Here is a 22392-nt window from a genome sequence, read left to right as displayed (position 1 = left end):
AAAGATGTTATTCTCCTCACATTAATTAATTATAGATGCAAGCACTTCCAACCAAAACACCAAAGGCTTTCTCCTAAGAATCCGCCAAGCTGGTCCTGAAATCTGTACGGACAAGCAAGATGGAAAGGCTTATGCCACCAATGTTAAGAGTTAGCCTAAAGCTACAGTAATTAATACAATGTGGTATTAGTACAGAAATTGAACTATAAAGGAAAAGAATCACAAATTCAATTATGTTCGACTACATGAAAATTAAGAACCCTTGTCCACGGAAAGGCAGTATAAAGAAAATGAAAAGGTAAACCACAAACTGGGGGAAGATAATTGCAGCCCGGGTAACTGATAAAGGACTAGAATTGGGAGGATAAAAATTCTCCTGTAAATCACTAAGAAAAGGATATTTCAATAGAAATACAGGCAAAAAGGGTACAAACAGGCATTCTGCACAAAAGGAGTCATGAACGAACGGCCAAAAAGATGCTCAAACTCACTGGTAATCAGAAAAATGTAAATGAAGATCACAATGAGATAATTATCTTCTACCCAGTAGGTTAACAACGAATAAGTAACTTCCAAGTTTTGGTAAAGATGAGCACCAACTGATGGGAGTCTAATCTGCTTCAACCATTTTTACAAAACAGCTATTGTCTTGTAACATTGAACATTGACAGTGCAATAATTGTACCCCTGAGTGTACAGCAAGGAGAAATGGTTATAAATGTGCAGTGGAAGCGGCAAACAAGAGTGATCATAGCTGTGGTGGGTGGCAGACAAAACCTGGGAACAATTCAAATGCCCAGGGACGAGAGAATAGAAAAGTACATAAGGAAACAGCGGCATAGTTGTACAACGATGTGCTGTGATGAACAGACCACACACCACAGCCAAGCACAACTCGGGCGGAACTCAGGAAAAGGAATTCCAGGCAGAAGCAAAAGCAAGCCTTGGAACACTTGGACAGCATAATATGCTCTTTATAAAAGTCAAACAAGCCACGCTAAATGAGATCTTGCTGAAAAGTAGCTGGGCAGATGGTGAAACTACACATAATTTAAAAAGCAAGACAATAATAAACACAAACTTCAGAACAGCCATAACCATGAGGTGGGGAGAGAGGGGAGGGCGGGGGGCAGGACAGGAGAAGAGGCGCACAGGTAACTTCCCCAAGACTGGAGATGCTGAAATCAGCAGTAAGTTGGTGGGTGCCCAGATCATTATCTGCGCTTCATGCCTTACATACATCTCACGCACTCTTTAGTAGGTATCAACACATAATTTTTATTTTTTTAATTTTAATTTTTATTCTATTTTTAAAAAATTTTTTTCAATGTTTATTTATTCCTGAGAGACAGAGAGACAGAGAGACAGAGAATGAGCAGGGAGGGGCAGAGAGAGAGGGAGACACAGAATCGGAAGCAGGCTCCAGGCTCCAAGCTGTCGGCACAGAGCCCGATGCGGGGCTTGAACTCACAAACCATGAGATCATAACCTGAGCTGAAGTCGGATGCTCAACCGTCTGAGCCACCCAGGCATCCCTATTTTATTTTTAAAGTTTACTTTTATTTATTTTGGGAGAGAAAGAGAGAGAAACTGGGGGAGAGGCAGAGAGAGAGAGAAAGAGACAAAATCCCAAGCAGGCTCTGGGGCTCAACCCCACAAACCGTGAGATCGTCACCTGAGCCAAAGCCAAGAGTCAGACGCTTAACCAACTGAGCCACCCAGGCTCCCACAACAACACATAATTTTAAAAGGAAAGAAGAAGGAAAGAAAGAGAAAGGGAGGGAGGGTGGGAAAGGAGAAAGAAAAAGGAAAAAAAAAACTGCATCAGAAAACCACCAATCAAATTACTACAAAAAAGAACACCGAAGCTGAAATTCTGTAACCTGGGAAACTGACAAAACCTGAAGACGTACATCTGGTGGTCAGAAAATAACAAAGAGTGCTTGTACTAAAGGGCAAATACCATGCCGAGACAAACCCTCAAAACTTCATCATTTGAGATGAAACTCCGGCCAGTCTCCCTCGCACACGAGCACACCAGGTCGGTCCACGTTTGCGAAGTCTGCACTTAATCCAAACTTCCTAAGTGAACACACTTCCCCCTTCACTTCCCTAGCGACTCCAGAGATGTGGCATCACTGAAGTGACTTGGTCACTCACATATGGTAGGAGGCAAAGTGCGCGTTTCAGGAAGTTTTTGGCAAGCACCACGCAATCACAGCCATCCACGGTTCTCACACTCGGGTGGACGGCAGTGAGGGCACGGGCAAATCCTCCCCACAACCTGCGTGTCCCTCACAGGGCACACCTTTATTCTGTCGGGCGTGCACGTGGCTGTGGGAGCAGCACAGTCCAAACCACCAGGCCAGCTCTGCCTATGTGCTGAGCGTTCGCACTGCCACCCGAGAAACCTGGGACAAAAGACAGCCTCTGTCTGTTCGTTTTTCAAATGCAGAGCTGTGAAGAGCTCTCTAGACAGTCAGGTAGACAGCGATGCAGGGGGTTAATGTTATCACCACTATTAAATTTAATTGATGAAGGTCTGGGCTGGCAGGGTATTAACAGCAGTGGTGTGTGAATTCTGGCAGGAAGGAATGCACTCTTCTGTCTAGTCTCATCTTCAACAGCGTGAAAACACCAAAATGACAGCCTTCAGCAGAGCACGTTTCTAGCAGTGCCACGCATTAAAAACTGCAACAGTGACAAGGGAAAAATAATCCGAGTTCAAGGGGCCCGTGATTTCCTCTGACTTCCCGATTCTGGTTCTCTCAGTATGGAGCTGAAGTGGTCCTCCTCTGGAGTAAAAATACAAACAGAGCTCTTTACATCTCTTAACAGAGTCGACCCGCTTCTACCAGCTTTACCCAGTACCTGCTACCTCTGGCTCACCTATACATCACTCTTGCCGCTGACTGGACCCAGAGTACGCAGAAACACTGCAACCCCTTTAAACACAGGAAACAGAGGCAGACACACAGGACACGGGAGAGTCAAGAAGCTACCAGAGCGGGTGAGCCAACTCAGAACACCGCTGGTCCACGTTGAGGTCCAAAGGGGTTACCAAAGCCCAGGAGGCAGGGCCATCAGGAGTGAGAAGCAGGGGAGGTGGGGGGCGCAAAGGGCGAGATGGGCAGCTGAAGCACAGGAAGTTCAAGTGCTCTGTTCAAGGTCAGACAAGGACCAGCCAAGCCCACAGCTCTCAGCCAGAGTCCTGGCCTTCAGTCTCCTGCTAGTGCCTCTCAGGGGCCGCATGTGCCAGAGGTCAGAAGGCACGGGAAGCAGCAGAGCAGAGCAGGAGGGATGCCCTCCCCCAACACTCGTCCACTGACTTCCAACAGACTCCTGGGTGACAGACACCTCCTGAGAAGGCCCTCTCTCCTGACCCTCTTACATCGCCACTGCAATCAATGAAGACCACTGGAACACTACCTACCTTAGCTCCCTAAGCAACAGGATACCCTCGGTTTAAATTAAGGATCCACAAGAAAATCGGGGGAAAAAAATCATACAAAAACCATTCCTGCATTTGGCCATTTAAAAAAGCCAACATTAAATTGCTTACTATCCCTTATTTAAAACTTTAGGTCAGGGGAGCCTGGGTGGCTCAGTCACTTAAGCATCCAACTTCAGCTCAGGTCATGATCTCGTGGTTTGTGAGTTCGAGCCCCGTTCGGGCTCTGTGCTGACAGCTCAGAGCCTGGAGCCTGCTTCGGATTCCATGTCTCCCTCTGTCTCTGCCCCTCCCCCACTCGCTCACACTCTCTCTCTCTCTCTCTCTCTCAAAAATAACTAACATTAAAAAAAAATAAAACAAAACTTTAGGACAAATTCCTCCTACAGGAAAAGGTTTCTCTCTCCTGGATGGATGCTATTCATGTACTAACTGTTCTATGAGTACTGGGGAGCAACTACTTCCCTTTTCACCATGGCTGTCTGTAAGCTCAATGACAGACTTCATGCGTGCTTGCACAAGCTATCCGTAGCCTACGTTTCCTGGAATACTTAACTTTCTTAGTGCCTGGTTCTCTGGCAACCACAACTACCCAAATACGGTCAAGAAATAGAAAACAAACAGAAAAGCCTTCTGACAAAAGGCAAAATAGCTGTCACAAAATCCGTGCACTAAAGGTCACAGGCTCTGGAGCCAGCCTGCCTGGGTTGAAACAGTTATTGTAAATATGTCCCATATGTTCAAGTCAAAGGAAAACAAGACCTGTTAAGAAAAGATATAAAAGAGACCCAATGAAACTTAGGTGTAAAATACAGTATCTAAAATTAGAAATACACCTGGTGTGACTCACAGATTAGATATGGCAGAAGGGAAAAAGCAGTGACAATGAAGACAAAATAGGTTTTAAACTATCCAGGCAGAGAAAAAAAAAAAAAAAAAGACAGAAGGAAATGAACAGAACATGTATAAGATGTGGGACGTATTAACCAATCTGACACACATCAGAGCCACCTGAGGAAAAGGAAAAAGGCAGAAAAATATTTGAAAAGATATTAACTATTTCTTCAAATCTGATGAAAAACCCGTACTCACAGATGCAAGAAACTCACTGAAACCAAAACATTAGAAACCTAAAGAGAACTAAACCAAGGCACATCATAATCAAACCGCTGAAAACAAGTGATAAGGAAAAACCTTAAAAGTGGCCAGAAAGGGGAAATAGGACAGAGGAAAACAGTAAGCATGACAGCACGCTGGTCATCAGGAGCTACGTCAGGCAGGACACAAGGGAACACCACACTTAAAGCAAGAAAAGGGGAAAAAAATGGTCAATCTAGAATTTTCTACGCAGCAAGATATCTTTCGAGAAAAAAAGCAAAAACAAAGACTTTTTCAAAAGAAGAAGAAAAGGAAGACAGTCCATTTACCAGCAGACCTACATCTGATAAACACTGATGCGAGGTTCTTGACACCAGATAGAAATCTGGATTTACACAAAAGAATGAAGAGTACGAGAAACTGAAAATATGCAAATAAATATAAAAGCTGGGAGAGGGGGGGTCCTAGTTTTAATCTCTTCAAAAGATAACTCGCCACCTAAAGCAAAAATAACAACATATTCTGGAGTCTGCACCATATGCAGACATACGATGTACTGAATGAGTACAACAGGAACACGGCTGGGAGAGGCCGAAGCTTCTCTTGTACAGAGTTCACACTGCAGGACGCCGAATGCAGATGACGGGAGACTAGATATGCACACAACACCCTAGAGTCCTCACTAAGAAGAGACAAAGAACAGAGAGAGCTGATTAACCGACAGTATAGGGAAAAAATTAAGCTAAAATCATTAAAAATATACATTTAAACAGTCCAAAAGCAGGTAGGAAAATGAGGAGGCAAAAGATGAAATGGGACAAAGCAAACAGCAAGACGGAGTGCTTAAACCCCACCAGACTGACGATCACATAAATGCACATGCTCTCAATACTCCAATTTCTAAAAAGACGTTATCAGATGAGAGTTTTTAAAAATGAGACCCAACTGTATGCCGCCTACAAGAAACACATGTGAGATATAATGACAAAATAGGTAAAATGTAAATGGGTGGAAAAGCATTTTCCACAGAAATGCTAATGAAAAGAAACCTGGAGTGGTCATCTTAGCATCAAACAAGATTTGAAAACAAGAAATATTATTAAGGCAAAAGACAGCCATTTCATAAGGATAAAAGGGTTAATTCACCATGAGGACATAACAATTCAAAATTCTAAATATTGGGATGCCTGGGTGGCTCAGTTGGTTAAGCAACTCTTGGTTTAGACTCAGGACATGATCTCACGATTCATGAGTTCGAGCCCCACTTGGGATGCTCTTTGCCCCTCCCCCTTCTCAAAATAAACATTTAAAAAAAATTCTAAATATGCATGTACCTAAGAACAAGTTCAAAGCAAATGAAGCAAGAGCTGAGAATCGAAGGGGAAACAAATCTCAAGCTATCACAAATAATTTAAAGAACAGGGAGACAAGAAAAGCAGCAAGGAGACAGAAGACCTGAACTACACAATCAATAAATGTGAGCCAACTGACAATAGAAAGAGCACTCTCCCCAAAAACCACAGACTATACACTCCTTTCAAGTGCATACAAACATTCACCAAGACAGATCGTGTTCTGGGCCATAAAGCAATTCTAAATAAATTTAGGACTGAAATCATAAAAAAAAAAAAAAAATGTCCTCTGACCACAAGGTAATTAGATGAAAGATTAATATGAGAGAGACATCAGGAAAATCCCCCCACTATTTAGAAGAGAAACAACATATTTCTAAATAACCCATGCATTAGGGGTGCCTGGGTAGCTCAGTTGATTAAGCGTCTGACTTCGGCTCAGGTCATGATCTCGCGGTTCGTGAGTTCGAGCCCTGCATCTGTGCTGACAGCTCAGAGCCTGGAGCCTGTTTCAGATTCTGTGTCTCCCTCTCTCTCTGACCCTCCTCCATTCATGCTCTGTCTCTCTCTGTCTCAAAAATAAATAAACCTTAAAAAAATAAATAAATAAATAACCCATGCATTAAAGAAGGGATCACAAAGGAAAGTGGAAAAAACACTGCACTAAGTGAAAATAAGAAGACAACACAGCCATCTGTGGGATGCAGTGCTTCCTGCCTTCCAGGGAGTGCTTAGCATTGAGTGTTAACATGAGAAAAGACCAAGGGCTCCACTCAGTGATCTAAGCTTCCACCCTAGCAAACTATAAACAGAAAAAGTAAACTAAACCGGAAGTAAGCAGAAGAAGGCAATAATAAAGAGAAGAAACCAATAGAAGACAAAAGAGAGAGAAAATCAATTATAACAAAAGTTGGTTCTCTGAAATTGACAAACCTCTAACCAGAACAATCAGAAAGAGAGAGAGAGAGAGAGAGAGAGAGAGAGAAAACACAAATAACCAGTATCAGTAATAAAAGCAAGGACCAGACATTCAAAGGACAGTAAGACAATATTAAAATAACTCTGGGCCAATAAATTGTTAGATGAAACGGCCAAATTCCCTGAAAAACAAATTACCAAAAAGTAACTCAGGAAGAAATAAAGGACTTGAATAACACTGCCTACTAAAGAAACTGAATGTATAGTTTCTATCCTTCCACAAAGAAAACCCCACACCAACACGGCTTCATTGGTAAATCCCTACAAACATTTAAAGAAGCGGTGATATTAATAGCACACAAACTACTCCAACAAAAGAGGCCCCATCTCATGAGTCACAGATTTTGCCCTAATTCCAATCTAGAAAGACACGCCAAGAGAAGAAAGCTTCAGGTCAGTATCCCTCATAAACACAGACACACAAATCCTCAAGCTACGAAAATATTAATACACCAAGCCCAGCGGGGATTATCCAGGAATGCAAAGTTGGTTTGACATACGAAAATCCAGCACTGTAATCCACTGCATTAATAGCACAAAGGAAAAGTTTCCCCCATCTAACAAGAAGCTCCTACAAAAGTGCCCAGCGGAGATGACTCTTCATGGTGAAGAACCGTGATGTAAAACAAGCTGGCACCAAATCTGGAGGGAACCCTCCCACCTACCGCTCCACAAACCCAAGGTCAAGGGGGGAAAAAAGCCATTCCTGTGAGAATGCCCGGATGAAGCAATCAAGCTTGTGATCTTTATTCAATCCTCCAACCGTGGTCAATACTCTGTGCCCAGAGGGGAGCACACTGGAGGCAACGGTGGCTGTTTGCAGGAAAGCACCAGCCTGGCTGCCAGAGCTCTTCCGAAGAGCCGGCTGACTTTCCCATGAAACAAAAGCTTTACGTGTAGAGATGAGTAACGAACTACGGTTACTCAGACTTGGGTATCCGGCAGGCATTTCCTCAAAAATAAACAAAGCGACGCTATCTGATGCCAATGATAAATGACAAGTTGAGAGCTTTAAGTGATAATTACAACTCTGGAAAATTTGTATCCCCCACCCGTGGTCCCCAATTCTAAGGCTGCTCTGAGTTGAAAGGCAGTGATATATTAACAAGCCCGGGTTTTAATACTGCACGATGAAACACGTCACCATTTGGAAGGCGCGTGTAAGTCAGCAAACAGCTATTTTCCAAAAGACCAGGGAATGACGTTACAAAATCATCCAAGGTGCAAGACACACGCGTCGATTTTCACTTAAGGGACTACAAAAATCTCGCTAAGGGCTCAGATTCCACACAGCAAAGAACCTTCAAGAAACGAACACTTGCCGAGTTCTGATGCCATCTCAGAGAATATCCACGATTATCTGGAAAAGCTATTAAAATGCTCCTCCCTTACCAGTTACTTATTTGGATGAAGCCAGATTCTCTCAAGATACTTCAACCAAAACATATCACCACAGATGGAACGCAGGAGGCACATGTGAGATCTGGTTGCCTTCCACTAACCCAGTCATTTAAAAGACGCAGAAGGGGGCACCCGGGTGGCTCAGTCAGTTGAGCGTTGGACTTCAGCTCCGGTCATGATCTCACGGTTTGTAAGTTCAAGCCCCCAGTCAGGCTCTGTGCTGACAGCTCAGAGCCTGGAGCCTGCTTCGGATTCTGTGTCTCCCTCTCTTGCTCTCTGCCCCTCCACCACTCATACTCAGTGTCTCTCTCTCTCAAAAATAAACATTAAAAAAACATTTAAAAAAAGATACAGGAAAAAAAAGTAAACCAATACCACTCATTTCACTAATTATCTTTTTACGGAAAACAGTTACTTTTCAGTTTAAAATGTGTTATTTACATTAAAGTGTAATCAGTTTATCGTAGCTTAAATGAATTAATATTTTTAAGTTTCTCAATGCTAACTTCTAACATGGTAAATGTTGATATATGACTCATATAAGTTACTTGGGATCTCCAGTAAGTTTTCAGAGCACAAAAAGTCTGAAACCAAACCTGTGGGGCCCACTCCAGGGCTGGACTCTGCCCGGCCCTGACCAACCCTCCATCTCTACCTCCGGCAACCCAGATGCCTTTCGGGACCTAATTCCCCCATCTGCAAACAGGAGGAAAATCAGGGGAACACCTCTGTATTCTCTGACATCCAGAGCACAACCAGAGGAGAATCATATGAAAATACCCATTTTCCTATCTTTTTAAATGATTTCTACCACCTCCACCTCTACCACCACCTGGACAAACTTTTCCATAAAAATTTGATTAAATCTCTCTAGGAGACTTCCTTATAAAGCTCCACTAGAGAGAATATATCATTATTTCAGCTTAGGGTTGGAAACGAAAAGACAAAAAAAAAAAAAAAAAAAAGAATCCTTTGGTACTGTAGCAAGTCAGTGTATGAATACAATTCCATATGAAAACATTTAAAATACATTAGATTTTTGGTCAAGATGAAAGACCGAAAAAAAAAAAATCAAGCAATCTATTCTAATTGGGTTCCCATGGTAACTGTACAATTGGGTTTTTCAATATAACATCCCAAAGGCCCAATGCACACTTGTAAAATATACTTCAAACAGCCTGAATTGTTTTTACATTACAGCACTCCCAGGAAGATCAATTACTATACATCCCCACCCTGACTATTAGTGGCAGGACACGTTAACACTGCTTGCCATATTAACATAAGTCATATAAGGAACACCACATATCACAATCATTATATAAAACTAATCACACACTTCAGATTCATCAAACCCGCTCTGGGTAATAAGCCCATACTACTATTGTCACAGAATCGTGTTTACGAAATGCAAGAAATCGAGCCCAACTACATGCCACACCATTATGCCTCTCTTATTGATTTCAAGGATAAACAGAATCAATCATTAATAATTACATTATAAGATGGCCCTCAAGGTTAATCATATTCTTAGAGACTCTCACTATGGAATTAAACAACAAACATCGCTGTGCTAATAAATAAATAAATAAAACATAACTGAGAATTCAAACCCACGTTTTAAATATTAACACCACGATGCCAAGCATAGCACACTCCCTCATCGGGGAGTCTAGCTTCTCCCACACTGACCGCAGCGGTCTCTCCCCTGCCAAGGGGGACCCTGGGGGCACAGTGCTGGCCCGCACGGCAAAAGCACAGAGGGAGCCTGGGCCACAGCTCAGCAATGGCCAAGATGCATTGGGTAAAAGTTCACAACTTGAATTTTCTTTGCCATAAGCCCCAAAATCCCTGCACGTCTGATGCATTCTGCAGATCTACACCCCGTAACACGAACTGCTGCTTGGGCAGAAGTAAATTCAACAATCTCCTCCTACCTTTTTATGTCCCCCCATCAGCGGCCACGGGTGTAACACAGGCCAATGTGATGGAAGTGTAGGCCAGCAGCTTCTAGTGAGAATTATCTTGCGAGGTTCCCAACCCAACAGAGACCTCCAGAACTCCTGAAAGACAGCTTAGCTTGAAAAGTAACAAACTGCACGGTTCTTAGAATTCTAGCTGGTGTCAAACAGGATGGCCCCAGCTGCTCCTCGATCCAGGCAGGATTAGAGACTGAACTGGCCAACGTCAAGAGAAAAAACAAACGACCAACACAAAATCCCCACCAGCAGCTCTAGGCTAGTTCCCCAACCCTCCTCATGCTTAAGATTCCCGGTCCCGCAGCACAGCACACACTCGTCCCCACCTCTCCCTCCTGCCCCAGAGCCTAGAGCCTGGAGCCCGGACAGCCTCCCAGAGCAGGCCCACCCTGTGCCACAACGTCACCAGGCCTGCCACCAGTCCCCCGGCCTTCTGGGCATCTCTCGCCTTGCCTGCCACATCCCCTTCCTGCAACCTTTGGGGCCCCTGCTAAGGAGACATGGGTTTCTGTTCATTCTATTTTCCGTCACCCCTGTGTACACTCACACCTTGGGGGAATGCCAGGAGCTAAACCTGAGAACCATCCTACAGGACTTCTGAGCGCTGCCTCATCCCCAAATTCCAACTTCATACACAAGCCCCACATGAGACTTGTGCTTCTCAAGTAACTGGTCTGTGCTTCACCTGTGTATTAGTCAGCTCAGTTGCCACAAGAGAAATCTACAGACCACATGGCTTACGCAGAAATTTATTTTTTCACAGTTCTGGAGGTGTAAAGTCCAAGATGAAGGTTCTGGCTGATCTTATGTCTGGGGAGGGCTCTCCTCCTGGCTTGCAGACAGCTGCCTTAGCCTCACGCCCTCGATGGGGGGTTGTGGATGAGGGGAAGGGAGGGGAGGGGAGGGGAGGGGAGGGGAGGGGAGGGGAGGGGAGGGGAGGGGAGGGGATGGGGGAGAGGAGGAAGGAGCAGGGAGAGAGAGATCCGTCCCTTTTATAAGGCCACCAATCTGGCTGGATGAGGGCCCCACCTTATGACCTCATTTAATCTTAATTACCTTCTAAAGGCCCCTCTCCAAACAGCCACCTTGGGGGTTAGGGCTTCTGCACAAGAGTCTTAGGAGGACACACTTAACCGTTGGCTGGCCCTCCCATCAGGCAGAAGCCCACCCCAGCCTCAGAGAGTTCCTCACACGGAATTCCAGCATCGAGAGATGAAACCCACACCAGTAAAGCAGACACCTGAGTGTGAGTGTGTGGGCCTAGGGAAGGAAGGGCATCGGCATGGCTGTGTTTGGGCTGGGTCAGAAGAGGCTCCCCAGACAGAGCAGAGGAGGGGTCTGGGAAGAGGGGAATGGGGTCTCCTACCCATCCACGCTCAGAGCAAAGCCTTGTTGCGCAGGCTTCTAGAGAACATGCCAGAACAGAAGTCCGTGGCCTTTGCGCTGAAAGGGGCTTCAAGAGGAGTCTCACAGGCTCATTCCATTTGGGACCTGGGTGGGCGGGAGGGGTTACCTTGGAGCATTTTTCAACCCCCGCCTTCAACAGGAGGAGGAAGAGGCCACCAGCACTGACTCTCCCTGGTCTTGTGCCTGAGTGCCAGGCTTCCGCTGTCTGGGGCCGCCCCGAGCAGTGCCCTGAGTCAGGCAGCCGGCCCCACTCCATGTGGGGTGAGGTACTCCCAGGAAGCTTCCCCGGGACCCTGGGGGATAGAGGCAGGGGACTGTGTGGGGCTTGGGAGGCCAAGCAACTGAGCTCACAGAGATTGGAGCCAGGCAGCTTCTTCCTCAGTGGTGCAGGAGACTTGAAAATGCTCATCATCTAAACCCAGAGCCCACGTGTACTTCGCTCTGAACCCCAGGAGGCAGCTTCAAGTCTGAGAGCTGCACAGAGGGGCCAATACTCACCCGGCTGCCCAAAGATGACCATCCGGTCCAAGTAAACTCCGGGCGGCCTGGGGCCAGTCCTTTTCAACAGCGAGCACCCCACCATCCAAACATCACAAACACGTGCAGCCAAGATCTGGCTTTTCAATGAGTAACTGGGATTTTCCACATCAATGCCAGGGCACAACTGAAGCACCACAAATGGCTGCTTCCAACACCAGAACTACTACAAACACTTGTTTGGGGCCGATACAAAAGAATACTTAAGTAACCCATCCAAGGATCCGTCCTGTCTTCCTTGTCACGACGCGCAGCGACTAGGAAAGAAACACCTCTGGCTCAAAGAAGGCTTCTTAGCAAGAAACCTCATCACACAGGGAGGCAGAATCACCGAGGAGATCAGAACCAGAACATCTGGAGGTTTTCCCGGAGTGACAAATGGTCCAGACAACACCACAAGAACAGCAGCGATGATCTCAGTCCAGAAGGAAATGTTCTAATTACACTCAGGGCAAAAATAAACAAATTTAAAGAGAGAGTAGGTAAAAGGAAGTTTTTAAAGCCCATACTTTTGTAGGAAAAGAAACTAAAGTAATGATAATAGGTCAAAACCCATGTGAATTCAAATAGTAGGAGAGCAACAGCCAGGATGTCACAGAGGACCCTGCACAGGTGACCACCTCCCCCCCCCCCACCCCAGCTCACCCGGGGCCTTGTGGGTTTAGCAGTGAAAGTGTGTGTCCCAGTAAACCACTAGTCACCCATGACAGAACACAGAGGTCTCCCAGAGCCTGCCCTGCTGGTGGGCAGAACACCTTTACGGTGGCTGATTGTAGCCAGAATGATGGATAATGTTGAATATTAAGAACACTAATTCCATTTTAGAACCTACGTACTCAGTCTGGCTGTTCTTGGAACAAATTCCAAAAGCAGCGTGAGAGGAGCGCCCCCCCCCCAAACTCCCTGTTGAGCCAGTGGGGGCCGGACCCCGCCAGCGCCAGAGACGGATGGGCCGGGGTGGGTGCAGAAGGTGGTGATCAGCAAACATGCCGGCAGAACGCACCGCATCCATCTGACTCGACAGCTTAATCGGAAGATAACACAACGGTGACAGAAACAAATTTTTCTGCACAATAAAGAATCGCACACATGGGCTTTTCTTGGGATAGGTGCCTAAACTCAGTAACTTTTGAAAATACATCATTTCTTCCCTTTGCCCATTATTCCAGGAACTTCCACTGAGTGTGAAAAGCCTTACTGACAAGAGTGGCTGCAAACACAGGAGAGGATTCCGGCGAGGCCCCGTGCAGAGGACCCCCACCCACCTCCTCTCCCGGCCCACCGCTGACGTCATTTCTTAACTAGGACAAGTTCAGGACCCAGAGACTTGGAAGCGCCAGATCTCGGGACCCTGGCCGCACTGTGGAGCGTCCAAGGGCCAGGGCAGCCGGGAGGCCCAACATGCGTCACCCTTGACTCCATCTGAGTCACTGGCACCTTTCCGTCTGTCCTTCCCGCACGCCACCCGGCGACCACCCAGGACCCTCCTGGGTGCTCTGCCCCGGCCTCCTCCGCCAGGCCGCCTGCCTCTCCTGGTCCAAGTCCCCCTCACAGGTCACTCTCCCACGGGGGGCCTTCTCCAAGCACTTCCTGCCCCCACGCAGGCCCACCCTGGCCCCCGGGTGCGCGCAGAAGCACTCCCAGAGCCTGAAACAGCGACGCGGGGTGGACAGGCCGGCTCACCGCCAGAAGCCCCAGCAGTGACCCGCACGGGGGCGCAGGGAGGTGCACACGCTGAGGACATCGGCCAGGTGATCTCGACCAAAGGGGACTGGGCACGCATTTCCCTTTCAACGTGTATCCTGAAGTGACTGCACGCCCCGAACTTGGCGGTTGTGTTGAAAGACCCCACGAGCGCTTGCAGGAAAGCACAGCCGCCCCCCTCCCCCCCCAACGGAGAGCGGACAGGGGTGCGAGCGCCGCTCGCGAGGCCCCCTCAGCCCTGCCCGAGCCAGGTGACAGGAGGGCAGGCAGCCATCCCCACCCCCGAACCCAAGGCTGCCATGACAGAAACGGGTTATGTACCCTGCGAAAGCCAGATCGTTTCTCTGACTTTCCCAAGGCCTGCCTTTCCGTGAATAAAAAGCACACACACCCCGTGTTTCCCTTCCCCGTTTAAAACACAGCTTCTAAACACAGTCACCTTCCACCTCCAAACTGCACCCAACTCCCTCGGGGCCCCGCACTCCGCCAGGAAGCCCTCCAGGCACCCTCAGCTTCCCACACGCTGGCCCCACCCCCACTCTGAGGCGCCACCTGTGACCGTACCGCTTCCGCCCGCGACGTGTGTGACCGTACGGCTTCCCGGCGTGCGGCGCGTGGCCGTACCGCCTCCCCACGTGACCGTACCGCTTCCCAGCATGCCGCACGCGCGACTGCACCACCTCCCCACGTGGCCGTATCGCCTCCCGACGTGCTGCGTGTGACCGTACCACTTCCCAGCAGGCCGCACGCACGGTCGTGCCACCTCCCCACGTGGCCGTACCGCTTCTGCACGTGAGGTGCGTGACAGTACCACCTCCCCGCACGCCGCGCGTGACCCTAGCGATTCCCTGCGTGCCGCCTGCCAACAGAGGTCGCCCGCCACCCGGACCTCCTCTCCTCCTCCCTCCCTGTCGTCCCTGTTGGTGACCGCAGTGGTCCCCCACTCACAAAACTCCCAAGGCCAAGGGTCAGAGAGAACAGTCCCCTTCCTGGCTGGCCTGGCGCTAACTTTCGGCCCCCTTTCTAGCCCCGACTCCCACCCCTACTCCCGCCAGACTGCTCGCAGACCCATCTGCATCCATGAGTCCACGCGTGCCACCACCGGGCCGCAAGTCTATGCACAAGTGCTTCATCCGCCCTTACGGCTGGAATCAGGAGCAAGTCCGTGGCCCATCGGGACTCGGTAATGAGCGTGGCTGAAGTCCTCGAACATAGCCTGGCGCCCAGGGCGCTCCTCTCCTTTCTCCGGCACCTGCACACTGGTCCTATGCTCAAAGGAGGGACGCGGGGTACACCTGCGTCTTCAGTAAGTGGCAGAGCACACACAGGTAGGGTCTTGTCAGCCCCGTACAAGTGGCTTGTGTGCCGGGAGGTGTCGTGAGCACGGCAAGCAGGCACAGACTTGAGTGCGCTGTTTTTCCCACAACGTGAAGGATAATGCTTAGTCACACTGGCCTTCAGAAAATACAGCAAGAACATACAGGTGTGGATTTATGTCTGCTACATCTTGCCTCTAAAAGGACTTGCACCCATTTCTCTGCTTCACCCCTGCAGAGGCAGCATGACACAACCAATGGGCTAACACAGAACCCCACTCCTATTCCCCGTGTGCCTTGTGCAGGCCCCTCGACCTCTCTGGGAGCCAGTCTCCTCATACACAAAATAAAGAAACTAACGGTGTCTGCGTCATCCAGTGATCCTGAGGATGTGAGAAGCCGATCTACCTACGTAAATCAACGAGCACAGTAAGCCTTCAATAAATGCTATTATCAGCAATACTATCATTCTTGCACTGTCCAGATTCTTCTGGAACTTGACTGACTCTACTAGGTTGACCCATGATAGGACGGGAAGAAGACACCCCTAAATATGGCCCATTTCCACCCACACAAATTATTGTGGATTTTTTATTTTTGACAAAGCGGACCTAACCCGTCGCCTTACCCATCACTACCACAGTATGAGCGGTCACAAATGCTGGGGACCCTGATGGCTCCTGACCACTGCCAGTGTCCGATTCTGTGTGTGGCCCTTCAGAAGTTCTTTCCATTTAACAGATGCTTACTGTCAAGCCTCCCAGGGCTGCCAGAGACTGGCAGGGTCCACTGGCCTGCTCTCCACCCACGCAGCACGAGCCTGCCCTGGGCACCGCACACCTGAGCACTCACAGATCACACCTGAGTGGGGAGCACCTTGACAGCAAGCACTTGAGCAGCTGTTGATAATGTCCACTGTGAAAAACCAAACTGGCAGCAAGGGAAACCAGCTCCTTCGAGAAAGAATTTTAGAAACCCGGCAAATTAGCACTGAGCTACATCATGCTCCAGACCAAACACAAGTCCATGACCGCCTGGAATCACAGACACACAGGAGATGGGACACTGGACTCCATCGCTAGTCCTGCCTCCTCCTGAAAACAGGCCGGTGGCTCTGAGCTAACAAAGGTCGGCTATTCCTGGGCTCACCAGGGCCTGGTGTGATCTGTAAACACAATTCCCTCCCAATAGCCAACAACAGCCCTCTGAATGGTGGTGTCATCTTCCCTATTTTGGGGGAGACTAAGGATCAGAAAAGTTAAGTAACTCTACTCAAGGTCATATAACTAGTAGATCCAGATCCAGACAAGCAGGCTTGTTACCAGAGGCTGCACACTTAACCCTGTGACTGCCTCCCCAAATGGGGGCTTGGGTTATGTGTAAATCTGTAAAACCAGGATGTTATTGGGCTGGAGGGAAAGTGGGATTTCCGGTTTGTTCCTCCCCACTTTTCTGGGTAGAATCTCATCCTTCTATGAGACTGTGGTTCCAAGTTAAGATTTCTACCCAGGCAGTGCTTCATACTTTATTATTTCATGTGCTTACACTCACCCAAGTAGACACAATAAGCATGATCATCACCATCAGACACAGGAGGAGGCAGCCTGGGTTTTCAAAGTTTCTTCAAATCACCCTACTAGTAAATGGCACCACCCAAATCCCTCCCATTCTTCTCCCCAACACAACTCTGGCACTTCCTGAATAAAAACCCAACTCTGTTCTACAAAAATACATTCAGTTGTGCATTTGAAAGTCAGCCCTCATCTGAGACCATGAACACGCTTCTACCCAGAGAGAAGAAAAGCAATGCCAGCCATTCAAAGGAAGAGATAGGAGTGAAATATAATATGGCTGTCCATGCTTAACATTTGTTTGTAAAACTAATGCCAAAGTTTTGGTAACATCTGCATCTTCTGTCATAACCACAAGACCGAAAACTATAACACTATGATAACATGTTGGGTTTGCAATTTGAAGAGATTCACATGTCTCCGAGGAGTTACAAAACCATACACAGATCCATAAGCACGGGCAACTGATGACAACGCTGGCTGTGAATGGATCCATCTGGAAGGGGAACTCCAGAGCTTGTCTGGGCTGGTGAGCACTACTTCTCAGCCATCCTAAAGATTTCCCAAGAGATGCTTGGAACATTGGGGTCCCTAGAATTCCCTGGGAAGCTTGCAAAGACACAGGTCCCCAGGTGCTGATCTCGTAGGTCTGACAAGGAAGCCTACAATCTGCCTTTTGTAACTAGCACCCTTGGTAATCCTGATACCAATAGGGCTCAGAGCCCCTTTTGAGAACACTGTACCTACTACACATGGATATCCCACTACAACGACAGCAATGCATTCCAGTGGTGGCTCTTACCAACGAACCCAAACAAGCAGGTCAAAATCTGAAGGTAACACCTTGGGTCCCAACTTTTAGTCCTTTTGACTGGGGGGTAAACTGTAGCTAACAATTTAAAAACAAGTGAGAAATAACTAGTTACTTACTAAATTTCAACATTTAAATGTCCCATCCCATATCTTGCCCCAAGATTCAATTCCCTCTCTACGCCCATCTAGATACCTCTCAACACCCAGCGCTGGAAGTGCCTAATCTATCAATAAGGTGAGAGTTTTCTAAACTACTATCCATATGACTCAATTTGTCAGTAAAAACTGCCACCAGCGCTGTGCTTGCAGAAAAATGTCCATAAATGCATTATTGCGACTGGCAGATCGATGTCTATAATAAAAACAAATAGATTTAACAAGTGCCTGCTTTTACGAGTGGTGCCATTGGCGGACCGCGCATTCAGCTTCACCCCCAGACTTCTGGGAATGGGCAATAGAGCTCGGGCTGGATACTCTGCTGACTTCACAAGTGCTACGGGTAGGAAATTATTCTAACAAGACAATTTTCAAAGTAGTAGAGCGAACATATGAGGCATTTATAACTCGCTCACAATCCCTTTCGTGGTTCCACACAGACGACAACAAATTTAACTGCCAGGAAATGTTTCTATAGAACTTTTAACTGGTTTTACCACAGCTGCATCAAAAGCCAAAAGTCTACTCCAGGTTGGGGCCAGGGGGATGGAGACATGAGGCCTGCCTCCCTGGAGACCCCCACTCCTCCAAGCCCCCAGTCGGATTGAAAACAACTTGTGGTGTCAAAAACAAGTTTCAGCGTTTAACACATAGCCAAGGGTGTCACTGCTGTGTCAGTGGCTCCTGGGGCTGCCTATTTAGTTAGTTATTTCGCTAAGGCAGACATCAGGAGCGTGACTGCCACAGACTGGCTTCCCCGCCAGGGATTCTGAGCACTTTGGCAAGACACTGTGACCGATTTACACGTAAGCCACATCTGCCAAAACCACTTGGGTTCCTTCAAAGGTTACAAAAGGTCACAAAACGATTTATTCCTGTTCTTCGACAATTCACTTCAATTGCTATTTAAAGGAATAAGTCATTCACTATATTCCATATATTCACTGTACGGTTTTCCCAAAACCTTGCAGCCCTCTCTAAGCTCTTTATTATTGTCAAATTTTCTACATCCAAAGGAAACGACTCTTTCCACTGACCAGCAAAGGCGTACCGGTTACCCTAATGCCACGGGACACCCATCTGGCAGTATTCTGTCTCCCAACAGTCTACAACTTTCACCTACCTTTGCCCAAGACAGGCCTCCAGAACTAACAGGAGGGGAAATGCATCCTGTGAACCAAGGGAAAACCAGCCCCTCCTGCACAGCTCAGGCCCCTCCCCCCCACATACTTTTACTTTAAACCAGGAACGGGTGCCGTTGGGTTTGTTCGCTCATCATGAGTACATGTGAAAGGATGACAGGGAATCCACTCTCACCCAATGGGAATGTTATGGTTTGTATGTCTCCGATTTAAGTTTCAGGCTTTGTATAAATAACATTCTGAGATAAGACCTAAGCACCTGTATCAGAAGCTACCCATCACGGGGGCGCCTGGGTGGCTCAGTCGGTTGAGCGGCTGACTTCGGCTCAGGTCATGATCTCGCAGTCCGTGAGTTTGAGCCCCGGGTCGGGCTCTGTGCTGACAACTTGGAGCCTGGAGCCTGCTTCAGACTCTGTGTCTCCCTCTCTCTGCCCTTTCCCTGCTCACACACTCTCTCTCTCAAAAATAAATAAACATTAAAAAAATTTTTTTTAACAACAAAAAAAGAAGCTACCCCTCCCAGAAAAGAGGCTCAGGGGGCCTAAGACAGTAGCCGAATGAGCTCAGGGCCTTTCAGAGACCTGGAGCCCAATGTACGTGTCTGGAGTGACCAGAGACGTGACAGGAAGTCAAAACCCCCAGGGAAAGTTGACCCACAAGAGGAATTTTATGCAGTTAGATAAAGTCAGACATTAGTATGAAAACACACCTGATAATAAGGGTAACAGATGACCACAGGAAAAGAGAATTCAGAAAATACTGTCTTGCTTCCATGATTTTCTATTAAAGAGACTACACTATAAACTAAAAAGGGCCTTGAGACCCCAAACAGGGAGCTGGAATAGAGCCGTGTTGGTGGTTTGAGTCCCTGGCTTCTAAGTGTCCTCTGCAAAATAAGAAAAATGAAGACAATTTAGTAAGTTTCCTTTATGGAACAACACTGAGGAGCACACTGCTGGGTTCCTGGGACAGGAAGAGCAGAGACTGCCAGGGAGGCCCCCTTCTTCCTCAGGCCCCACTGCTCTCCTCCCCTGCACGGCCAGCCCAGGACCTCACTTGTGCACCAGGAAAGGCAACTGGGGACAGGAGGCCTGAGTGGAGGGCCCAAGTGAGGCTCGACCCAGAGCCACACGAGACCAAAACACAGGAGAAAAGAAAGGTCTGAGAATCTCCACTGAACAAGAGTGAGATCTTTCCAACATGTCCACACCTAGTGCATTACTTCTTTAAACTTCCCTCTCCATCAGTGTTCAACAGTGTCCAGAGCAGAGTTTAATAATACTAAAATCTAGCTCTTATAACACAGATTTGTTTTCTGTTTTAAGTAGGCTTCATGCCCAGCATGGAGACCAATGTGGGGCTTGAACTCATGACCCTGAGATCAAGGCCTGAGCTGAGATCAGGAGTTGGATGCTTAACCGACTGAGCCACCCAGGCGCCCACAGATTTGTTTTAATGAAAAGAACATTCATGAAGAAAAGGTGCCTTTCTATAGCTCTGTACTTGAGGCCCGGTTCATCCAGCCCCCATACTGTACTCTACTATTCAAATTCTAACTCAAGACAAGAACCTGGGAAGAAATCAAATACCTGTAGAGCGAGGCCAACTCTCCACTACCCGTAGACTCTGGACCTTTGCAGGTGTGCACTTGCTGTGACCTCCAGGACAACAGCGTCTAACACAATATGAACTCCCCACTGGGGGGGCAGCCAGGGATGGAGAGGAGAACTCTGACACTGTTTCCTTAAAATTGCTTTACCCCCAGCATGCTTTCGTTTTTACGTCCTTTTCTAATGCTTTTACACCCTTTTTTTATGCCGTGTGTTATCCATTGAAGGACTCAGGGAAAGAACAAAACTGTCTCTTCATCATCTATCTTGGGGAGATGGAGAGAAGGGCCTGACGCAGACATTTTACGGGTTCTTAATGTAAGTAACCAGTCCGATTCTTAGCTCCCCGTGTTCAACAGCTTCGTGCTCTGCCACAAACAGCTGAAGTGACCCCTCCCTGGGCAAAGCAGCCTCCCTCTGCCCTGATGACTGTCCACCCAACCAAGCAAACGCTGTGTTTGAGCATACAAAATGTGCTTCCAAGATAGAAAGCCAAGTACTGAGCAGAGGCCTTGATAGGGAAGACCATTCTGAGATCTCAGGAAATGATGGGCCCAGACAGGGAGCAGGGAATACGTGGGTTAGAACACTGCTCTACTGTATTATCACCGACTTGGGAATTATGGTGCCCAGTGTAAATGGCTCTCAAACTCCACTTATTTACTCTAAGTGTTTGCGGAGGCAATTAGGGCCAAATGTATACACACACCAGCCATGAAAATGAAGACCCCAGAACTTGCTCTTCTCTGGCACCGTCTTAAAACACGGTGCAGCAAATGTGGAATTCTGCACAAAGAGTATGCTAAAGGCTTGCTGCAAGGAAGGGCCGGAGTAGAGGCCTCTGGAAGCTTCCTGGGAACAGAAGGCAAGCGGCGGCCCCCAGGCGCTGGTCAGTAGTGCAGGGCGGGGGAGTGGGCAGGGAGAGCGTCGAAGATGTTGGCCAACTACAGGCATGGCAGGGGAAGCCACAACGGGCCGCTATCACCGCAGAGCAACTTGGTCCAGGAACTCCAGGCGTGGGGAAGGAGGGCCGCACCTGGGCACACCTGGGTACACCTGGGCACACGTGCGCACACCTGGGGTGGGATCAAGGCAGGCCCCTCGCCTATGGCGAGGAGAGGGTGCCCATAGAACCACAGGCTTCAGACGACTGCTCAGCCTAAGAAAGGCCCCGACTTTGGCGGGAGGGCAGCAACCCAGACACTCACCGCGTCACCAGGGCGCCGACCACGAGCAGCTGCGAGCACAGGGTGGCCAAGTGCTGGAGAACCACCGGCTGCCCAGGCATGTCCGGGGCGCGGGGGGCGGAGCCGGGGCGGGGGCGGAGCCACAGTGGGCGGGGCCTGGACGTGACGGAAGCTTGGTCGGGAAGAGAGGAGCCACGGGCGCGGGGGCGGGGCCCAGAGAGGGGGGCGCCGGGAAGTGCGGGAGCGGGGGTGGAGGCCGAGGCGCGGGGGAGGGGCCTAGAAGGCAGGGCGGGGCCGGGGCCTAGAGCGGACGCCCGCCCCCTGTCTGCGGACCGCCGCGGGGGTCGGAGCATGCCCAGTGCGGCGGAGCCTGGGCTGACCCCGCTCTGCGCAGCCTCGCTGGCCTCCCGGCGCCGCCCCGCCAGGGCCCTCCCGACCGCCGCCGACCGGCCTCCCCTGCCTGGCCGCCCAGACCCCGCGCTCCCGCCGCACAGCGCTCCGTGCCTCAGTTTAGCCACCATCAGCTCCGCGTCCCATGGTGCTTGCGGTCCGCGGCGCCAAGTGCTCAGTGGCCGTGTTGCCAACTCAGCTCTCCCGGAGCGCGGGCTGCTTGCCTGGGCCTCCCGGAGGGCAGGGACAGGCAGGACTCCGGGCACCATCCGGGTCGTTGAGCGAGCAGAGGGGCCTGGG

General features: G+C 48.8%; 1 protein-coding gene and 1 long non-coding RNA gene across 2 annotated transcripts in view; one reads left to right on the top strand and one right to left on the bottom strand.

The window, feature by feature from the left end:
• MGMT (O-6-methylguanine-DNA methyltransferase) overlaps nucleotides 1–21885 on the bottom strand; it is a 298547-nt gene extending 276662 nt beyond the window's left edge. The window contains exon 1 of the mRNA XM_053910052.1: nucleotides 21724–21885. The gene's annotated coding sequence lies outside the window, so the exon portion shown is untranslated. The remainder of the gene's footprint in view (nucleotides 1–21723) is intronic.
• On the top strand, nucleotides 1911–3557 carry LOC109252265 (uncharacterized). Its single transcript, XR_002073915.2, has 2 exons — nucleotides 1911–3010; nucleotides 3339–3557. It is a non-coding gene; the product is annotated as an uncharacterized LOC109252265 (long non-coding RNA).
• Nucleotides 21886–22392: the final 507 nt, after the last annotated feature.

Source organism: Panthera pardus, unplaced genomic scaffold (genome assembly GCF_024362965.1).
Source record: "Panthera pardus isolate Hobbes unplaced genomic scaffold, ASM2436296v1 HiC_scaffold_22, whole genome shotgun sequence".
NCBI lineage: Eukaryota > Metazoa > Chordata > Mammalia > Carnivora > Felidae > Panthera > Panthera pardus.
This window is presented reverse-complemented; position numbering and strand designations above follow the sequence as displayed.